The sequence below is a fragment of the Leopardus geoffroyi genome, chromosome C1 (assembly GCF_018350155.1).
Source record: "Leopardus geoffroyi isolate Oge1 chromosome C1, O.geoffroyi_Oge1_pat1.0, whole genome shotgun sequence".
Lineage (NCBI taxonomy): Eukaryota > Metazoa > Chordata > Mammalia > Carnivora > Felidae > Leopardus > Leopardus geoffroyi.
In genome coordinates, this window is record NC_059328.1 from 153,647,450 (window position 1) to 153,657,409 (window position 9,960).

Sequence of the window (9,960 nt, forward strand, 5' to 3'; positions counted from 1 at the left end):
TGCCTATTCAGCCACACTTTCACTTTCTTTTTTTTTTTTTTCAACGTTTATTTATTTTTGGGACAGAGAGAGACAGAGCATGAACAGGGGAGGGGCAGAGAGACAGGGAGACACAGAATCGGAAACAGGCTCCAGGCTCTGAGCCAGCAGCCCAGAGCCTGACGCGGGGCTCGAACTCACGGACCGCTAGATCGTGACCTGGCTGAAGTCGGACGCTTAACCGACTGCGCCACCCAGGCGCCCCTTGCTTTCTTATAATAATAATAACTTACTCTTTGGGGGGAAACTGCCCTTTCCTATCAATAACGCTGTCAATAATCAGTCAAGTAGAACCAAGATATGAATAAAAAGATGAAATCCTGACATCAAAACTTAATGCCATGCCTAAAACATGTCTCTCCCATCCTGAGACCACATCTCAAAAAAATTACTTAAAGTTATATCTTTTTGAACAATGCTTATGTAAGAAACACAAATATGGAGTAGTCATTGTATGACAAAACTTGTAATGAATCTGAAAACAATTTTAAAATATAAAGAATAAATCATCTCAATAAAGTTATAAGACTGAATATGTCAAAGATGTGTGATGGGAATTAAAATGTAAATACATTAATTTTCATCTGAATAGTTTAATTGTCTAAAATATACTGAAAGCAACAAATACATGGCAGAGAGAATGGTCAAGAAAGAAATTAATTTAAGATTTTAAATATAGAGGGTTAAATAAGTTTCAAAAACTTAACTAAAAAAACAGTACTTTGCATTCTATTTGTGTTTGGATTTGTTAGGATTCTTTCTTTTCATCTCAGAGATAAAAATAGAATTAAAAGCACACCAACGATCACAATAAGTATAAATGAGATCAAATTAAAATCCTAAATTAAGAATCAACTATATTTAGATGGGCTAAAAAAATACAAACTCTATCTGCTCACAAAAAGGTAGTTAAAAAGGTGAGAAAATGTTAAAATATTATGTTAAATATTTAACATAAAATATTATGTTAAATGTTAAAAAATGTTAGAAGGATAGGCAAAATATAGAGATTAGATCTTCTCTTCTTCCAAAAAAATACTAAGAAGGAAGGGGAGGAGGAGGGAAGGAGGGTAGAAGGAGGGGATGAGGAAGGGAGGCAGGGAAAGGTAACAAAAGTTGGTAAAAAAGAGAAGGGAAAAGGAAAAAAAAAGAAGAAAAAAAGAAAGAAAAAAAAAAGGTCAAACATTAATACGCCCTTCCCAAATTAATTCCAGAAAGGTCTTTTTTAAAGTTTTACTATATGCATTTAAGTCTATGATCAATCTTAATTTTTGTACAGGTTGAGGTTTAGATTGAGATTCATATTTTTCTATAGGAATTACCAATCGTTCCAACCTCAGTGATTGAAAAGATTCTCTTTTCCCTATTGATTTTGTACCCTTTTCAGAAATCAGTGATCATTTTAGTGAAGTCCCCATAGTTTAATTTTGCTTTTGTTTCTCTTGCCTCAGGAGACATACCTAGATGCCAAAGAGGTTACTGCCTATGTTCTCCTCTAGGATTTTGATGATTTCCTGTCTCACATTTACGTTTTTCATCCATTTTGAGTTTATTTCAGTGTATAGTATAAGACAGTGGTCCACTTTCATTGTCTTGCATGTAGCTACCCAGTTTTCCCAATACCATTTGTTGAAGGAATTTTTTTTTTCCCATTGGATATTCTTTCCTACTATGTTGAAGATTAGTTGACCATATAGTTGTAGATTCTATTGTTTCGTATTGGTCTGTGTATTTATTTTTGTGCCAGTACCACACTGTTCTCATCACTGCAGCTTTGTGATATAACTTGAAGTCCAGAATTGTGATGTCTGAAGCTTCACTTTTCCTTTTCCAGGGTTACTCTGGCTCTTTCAGATCTTTTGTGGTTCCATACAAATTATCATATTTGTGTGGATATATTTCTGAATTACCTCTTTTGTTCCACTGATTTATATATATATTTCTTCACCAATACCACCCTGTCAATGCAGAGGTCTTTCACATTTTTCTGAATTTATTACAGAATTTTATATTAGCATGAATGGACATGAATTTTTGTTGTTGCACTTTCCAGTTGGTTTCTAGTAGTATACACAATGCCAATGATTACTGTGCAGTCTGATCAGAACTTTTAAAATCAGGTAATGATTTCTCCTTTCTAATTCTTATTTAGCGTGGCTATTTTGGCTCCTTTGCTCTTCCAAGTAAAAGGGCACAGAAATGACATAATCTAACTAGTTTTTAAACAGGATCATTCTCGTTGTCAGGTTGAGAATAGTTTGAGGGAGACAAGGGTTTATTAGTGCATAGCCTATTGGTATAGCACTTAATAAAGAGAAGATGGTGACTTGGAGTAGAATAGTTTATATGGAAATGATAAAAAAAATGCTTGCATTTGCATGTAGATTGTAGAGTTGAAAGAATTTAAAGGCAGAATGGAAGTAAGGTAGGCAAGAAATAGAGGAATCACAGACGAATTTATTCTTCATCTGAGCTATTAGAAAATTTGGACTTCAACATCCGTACTGTGTGCTAAGAAAAATCTTATTTTTTTAAATTAATGCATAAAGGTTTTCATAAAAGAACTATCTAAAATAACAATAAAAGAAGAAATTGAGGGGCGCCTGGATGGCTCAGTCGGTTGGGCGTCCAACTTCAGCTCAGGTCATGATATCACAGTCTGCGAGTTCGAGCCCCGTGACAGGCTCTGTGCTGACGGCTCAGAGCCTGGAGCCTGCTTCAGATTCTGTGTCTCCCTCTCTCTCTCTGCCCCTCCCTCCCCTGCTCATGCTCTGTCTCTCTCTGTCTCAACAATAAATAAAAACATTTAAAAAACATTTTTAAAAGAAGAGATTGACTACTTAAATATCCAACAATCATAGAATAAATATTGTATGACAAAAAATAGAGAAATGATACTTAAATATGATGTTATATTATATAATTTTATAAAAATTATATATTTGAAAAAGTTAATGACATGGGATATGTTCATAAAGGAGTATTTTTGTAAAGAAATTAACGCAAAAAACTATAAGGACAGTAAAAAAAGGGCAGAGGGGACTCCTAGAGCAGTCGCATTAATCTGTGGGACACAATAATGGTGGATGCATGTCATTATACACTTGTCAAAAGCTATAGAATGTGCAACAAGAGTGAATGCTATGTAAACAGTGAAATTTGGGTGCTAACCCTGTGCCAGTGTAGGTTCATTGATTGGTACAAATGTACCACTCTGCTGACAAATGTTGATAGGGGAGAGATTGTACCTGTGTGGGGGTAGGGGGTATAGGGGAAATCTCTCTACTTTTTGCTCAATTTTTCTGTAAGCCTAAAACAGCTTCAAAAAATAAAGTTTATTGAATAAAGTATTACTTGTTATAAATACATATGTATATATACAGGTGTGCATGTACACATATACATATATACACGTGTGTATGAAAGAAAAATGGTAATAGCAATTAGCTCTACGTCTAGAATTGTAGTACACTTTTTATAGCTTTCTGTATTTTATAAAATTATCATGCATGTTATGTTCATAATTTGAATATAAACGATAAGAAGTTATTTTAAAATACAACTATGTGTATGTGATATTTCTGATGAAGTCAAAAGGACTTTTTATGAAAACAACAGGATTAAAATTAAATTTTATATATAAAGATTTAAATTAAACAAATTGCTATGTATGGCGAACAAGTATATGTTTGCACAGTTAATATATGGCTAATAATAGAGAAAGAATGGTTATTACAACTGAATGCCTAATGAAACCAGGATATAATCTTTTTTAAAAAAAATTAGTGGTAAAATCATTTTTATTAGTCAAATTTTAATTTTTCCTTTTCCATATATTTTCCATCTGTTTAGAGGGTTTATCTAAGTTCCTAGCAGGGATGAATCCAAATCATCTGATTAATGCAAAGAATGGGTAACATACAGTATTCTATTTAAAAATCATATTATTCAGAAAATTTCAAAAATAAAGAAATTATATACATGTACATCTATATTTAATTTGACCTGAAAGCCATTATTATAATGTGTAAACTATGGTTTGCTATGGCTACATTAACAGGCTTTTCTTAGTATTTAAAGGTCCTGCTACGAAATTTGGAATATTTAGGCCTATGAGATAATCTTATGAACTTATTATAAATATTAGTATTTAATTTAAAATATTTTCCTTTTTTAGGATTTGTGGTCAAATATTGAAATATGAAAATTCTCTATATTACATAATATTCTTTATTCTCCCTGTTTTCATCAGCAATTATGTGTTTCACTTGCCCATATTACAGTACATTATAAAATTAAAAAGTAAAAACATCAATGATCTGGTTGATTTAGCAGAATGGTTTTTACTTCATCCACAGATGGTACATGAATACAGCATTCCAGATTAGCCAATGGAACACAGCCAAATGTATTAATCCTTGAAATGCTTAGTTCACCAGCTTGCTTTGAAAATTAAATGAGATAATGCATGTGCAACTCCTGAGAAACCTTCACAGCACAGCAGCACATGAATGTTAGCTACGTGATGATGGTGACATTGGAAATGACAGCACTACTCAAGAGCAATGTTAAATTTAATTGGAAAGAAATCAATGGAGCACCAACTGAGTTGAAGTTTCCTGGATGCAGATTAGGACAAAAGGGCAAAATCATACCACTTCCTAACACCAGAATCTTGCCATTCAAAACCAGAGACCCATATAGAGAAAAATTAAATACAGAGTTACATGCACACAAGCAATATACATCGGCACAAATGGAAAGGTAAATAAAGTGGAATTAAGGGACTGCCTTTAATCCGGGAAGTCTAAAATATGGTGATATGTCATGCAAAATGGTATCCATGAGGAAGAAGATCCCAAGTAGTCCAGCTTAGCGGGAAAAGCCACTTGTTCTCTCTCTTCTATCATGTTACTAAATGTCTGGATTTTAATCTCAGAAAGAAATAATTGTTTGTGACAGGTCAAGTAGAAACTGATAAATATTTAAGAGCAGCTTTTGGAGATAACGAGACAAATGCTTTAGAGAAACCAAAGCTTATTTCTTTAAAGCTTTTCAGTATAGTATTAGAGCTCCTTTATACAGAGATTTATCAATTTTAAATAATGTAAAAAACAGTTTTAAATAAATGTGTGTGTCTATGTGTGCACTCACACAATAGTATCACAAAGTTCACACATTTTACTCACACATATTATCCTATATATCAGTGATGACAGTCCACCTCTCTTACGAAGTGTACTAGGAATTTTCTGGCTAATTTACAAATTTAATTTTAAAAATTTGAAGAAAGAAAGAAGGAAGGAAGGAAGGAAAATGGAAACATGCTTATGCAGAGTTGGATCTGTGCCCTCAATGATCCACTTACTGACTACACCATATGTTAACCACTTAAGATGTTTGAGGCACAGAATTCATTAGAGATAAAGTCAGCAGGATAATTACAGGGAATTGAAATCAATTGAATACTGAGTTTTAAGTCCCATTAATCCTTAAAAATTTCCAGCTGCTATTGGACAAACTCATAGAGTGGCTACCCACCTTATATGAGAAATAAGTTGATTTCTTTTTCATAAGAGACATTGTTTTTATAAAAAGAAAATTTTCTCAATTGATTTAAGTGTATGAAAAATACACTAAATCCAATTTTTTTTAATTTCAAAAGACTAAAATTCTTGGCTAACCCTGAATCTGAATAAAAAATGAAAAAATATATATATTGAACATTTACATTTGTAGAATCAAACCAAAATGGAGTAGCTTATGTCAAGGACAAAATGGAGATGGCCAATGTAGGCTCATAAAGGAAACTTAACCTAATTTTATAGGAATTAAAGGTTATAAGAATGTACTGTTCTTCTCAGAAATAGTAGAGGCCACCAGCCAATCCTTTATCCCATAACAATCCCTTAGTCTGTGAGCAATTCAGAACTCATTGCTCCTGTAACCTTGAATTTCCCAGTTTGCAGGTTGAAAGCCTGGCAATAAACTTAATTTCTGCCTTGGTTTTTTTTTTTTTTTTCAGTATGCAAAGTTTGGTTTTTGACACATTATATGTGACTGGTTCCCTTGAGGCACATGGTTGTTTAGCTAGTTTTTGCCTTACCTATGTGGTAGTAATTATAGTTTAAGAACAGAAGTTGAATATTTGTCAACATTAACACTCATGTCTACCAATGTTAGTGTTGCCACGGGAGTCATTTCCTTCTTTGTTTCTATAAGAAAGGGACAATAATACTTATCTTCTTCACAGGGGTGCTGTAACACTAAATACTAATGCCGGTGATTTCCACAGGCAGAATTTTATTAGGAACCCAATCAAATGATCCTACACATCAAGAAGAAAATAATAAATTTTTCATCTTGCAAAATTTGAAACCACACTCTCTTCTTACACACTGTGATTGTCGATATTCTCCCACAATATTATAGCTTTTCTTCCAACTTTTAAAAAATCAGTATATGTCAAAAAAGATAACTTCTCTTACAATAAAAAGGGGTGAAAATAGTATTCTCTGGTTGAAAGGAGCCTTATGCATACTTGTGTTGGATTCCTCAATCTTCAAAGGAGGTCATTCATATAAATTCAGTAAAGACAGTAATGTGTGAATCTGATACTACCCTGACCCCTATCCACCTTCGAAGACAACTCTAACATCTCAAACAGTAAAATTCAGACCAAAAGCTACTTCTCTTGCTGCCAAACAGATAGATAGCCTATATCTGAACTCAATTTACAAAACAGGGACATCACTATATGTTAGCCACTTTAATAGATTCAACTTTATTTTCAGAATATACATCTACCTTCAGCAGAGAGTAAAGCAATTCAAGACTAAGAGAAAAAAGTGCTGACGGGCCAATAAGACAAAGATAAGAAAGCATCAATTAACCTCCATTGATAGACTCTTAAAAAAAAAAAAGAATAGTGAATCAATTTACTCATCTTCAAAACTGTTTCTGTGGTACTATTTCTCTTCTTCTAAGTTTCTAGATGTGGTAGACATATTCATGCACAGCATGTTGTAAAAAGCTGTCAGTAGTTCTGATATAGTCACCCCAAGGTCTAATCCTATTATATTAGATAAAAAAAAATACAAGGATGCTCACAAGACCAGCCCTTCTTAAGAGACATCAAGAAATACATAAAGTACTTTGGGTGCTTGGCCCCTAAGTGTTTCTAGAACAGTAACAGGCTGCAAACAATCTATGAATCTAGAGATGGCAGTAAACAGGATTGCTTTCAGTTTATGAGCTGTTAAGCCTGTTTCGTAAAGTAGTTCATGGTGACTGACAGTTAAAACATTGGGTCATTCACTAGTTCCTGTGTTATGTGCCAAGTGGCACAAGGCCATGAAAAATGATGGTACTAGGAGAAAAAATCTTACAACAAATGCCCTTCTTGTGCAACCACCTATAGGGAAGATGAACAAAAGGTGTAGAAGTAGTTTAAAGCTATAAACATCTCCAAAAGCAGTCTCAGATGGCCGCAACCAAGGTAAATAACCACATATAAAAGACAATTTTCAGTGACAACCCAACAATGTCAGTATTATAGCATTATTTGGGGCAGTGTGGGTGGAGGAGTTGGATGAGAAGTTGGAACCAACTTTATCTGGAGTCACCCACACTCAGAATTGTAACACTCTAAATCAATTATCTCAGTTAGTGTTTATAAAGATTAATTCTGTGTTTTGGTAAGTTTGCACCAAATATACTGTGTTATGACAACAAATAGTTCCCTGTGTGATCTATGTCATAAGCACATACAGTCTGAACTTCTGGGTCCACGTTGTTGATTGAGCAAGGAGCATACACCGTAATTCCCCTTACTACCCAAAATTAATTGAAATATTTGACAACATAAATAAATTAAGTATGGGAAATACATTTACAGGTGCCAGAATCTGAGAGAGAATTCACAGAAGTAACAAGTTAATTGGGTTAGCTATGGAGGGTTAGGACTAGGTAGTAACCACAGCACTTCAGTTTCCCTGAGAAGAAACCAAAATTACTGAGAATTACAGAGAAGAAGCCAAAATTACAGGCCCCTTGCATGTTCCACAGGACTGTGGCAGGAAGTCACTGCTGGAATAAGCCACTAACTTTGACTGTGTAGAGAGAAATCCTGTAAACCAGAAACCAAGTCTGCATTTTGAGCCTGTTGAGCTTGAATTCATGGTATCCACCCAATACAGACCTCCTTAAAAGCAAAATAAGCCTACAGAGCCCAAGGAGAAGCAACACATAAAACACTATTCAAAAAGGCCTCTACTTCTCAAGATGAAAAACCTCCCATTTTCAGAGATTCACAAAGAAGATAAACTCACAGAAAGCAATTACAGGACGTGTAAAGAATGCCATTTCCAAGCAGGACAATTTATACCTGAAGAGAGAATGTAATTAGATCTATCTGAACTTTGAAATAATTATAGTAATCCTCAAATAGGTAGAGTGAGAAACAACACTCATGTACCAGGAACAGAAAAGTTGTGCAAAAAAAAAGTAAGTATATAGAAAAAAAGAAAAGAAAAAAAGCAAGGGTCTTAGTAAATAAAAACATAACCACTTATATTTAAAAAATCAATAAATATGGTCTATTAGTGATTAAGCCACAATTAAATAAAGAACTAGAAAATTAGGAGAAAGAACTGAGGATATCTTTCAGAATTTAGTTAATAGAAGGAAAGAGACACTAAAATATGAGACAGAAAATAGGAAATATGGAAATAGCATGGAAGGTCCAGAATCCATCTAACAGCATAGCAGAGAGGCAATTTTTCAAGAAATATTGGCAAGGAAATGAATAACTAGCAATGGGGAAAGCCACAAATTCCAACTGAAAAAGTACAGCAAACAGTAAGATCAATTAAGAAAAAAATCATATACTAGAACATTATAACAAAACTGTAGAACTAAACTATAAGGAGAAAATTCTAAAAGCCACCCAATATATATAGCATGTACAAAATAATGGTAATTAATCGACATAGCTTTCTATATCAGGGGTCTTCAAACATCCTCCCCAAAGGTCCAAGAATTGCTAAGAAGACTCACAGCACTTACAGTATAGTCATACTCATGGTTATGATTTATTACATCAAAAGATGAAAAGTAAAATGAAAAAAGATAATGGGAAAGGCTCATGAGGCAAAGTTCACAGGAAACCAGGAGCAAGCTTCCAAATGTCCTGTCCCACTGCAGTCTCACAAGATGCACTTAATTCCTCCTTAATGGAAGTTGTGATAACATGCATGAAATGTCATCTACCAGGTAAGCTCATTAGAGACTGAGTGCCCAGGGTTTTGAGTGGGGGCTTGTCATGTAGGTAACTTCTGCCCAACATGGACCAACATTTCAGATTCCCAGAAGGAAAGTAAGCATTCAGCATAAAGTATGTTGTTTGTACAAACAGTTTAGGTACAGTGAGCCATTCTTATCAGGAGATGGTGGAAAGCCTCCCAATCCAAGGTCCCAGAGACCAACCAGGTTAATCTTGCAAGCGGGCCTTTCTAAGGCCTTTTCTGCACACCTTATTAGCAGAGTCAGATACTAAAAGACAATGAAGAGCAATTCTGCTCCACTGTCTGTCTTCAAACTTTAAGCAGTTATGCAAATGATTGTTGACAGATATTGTAAAAGGACAAAATGAGAGCAAATTATTACCTGTTTTCAGAAATCCTTCTATTTTATTCTTTTACTACATTATATTGATCTCATTAATGTCCATGTTTAGTTAGCACTCCATGCTGATAAATTGCCAAATTGGTATCTCCAGATCATATGTCTGTAATGTGTTCTAGGCCAGGATTTTCAGTGTGCATTGAGAATGTCTACATTTCAATAAATATCCCAAAGGGCACCTCACACTCAATAAGCCTTAAATGATTATTCTTGCGATTGAAAAGCAAAACTTTTTTC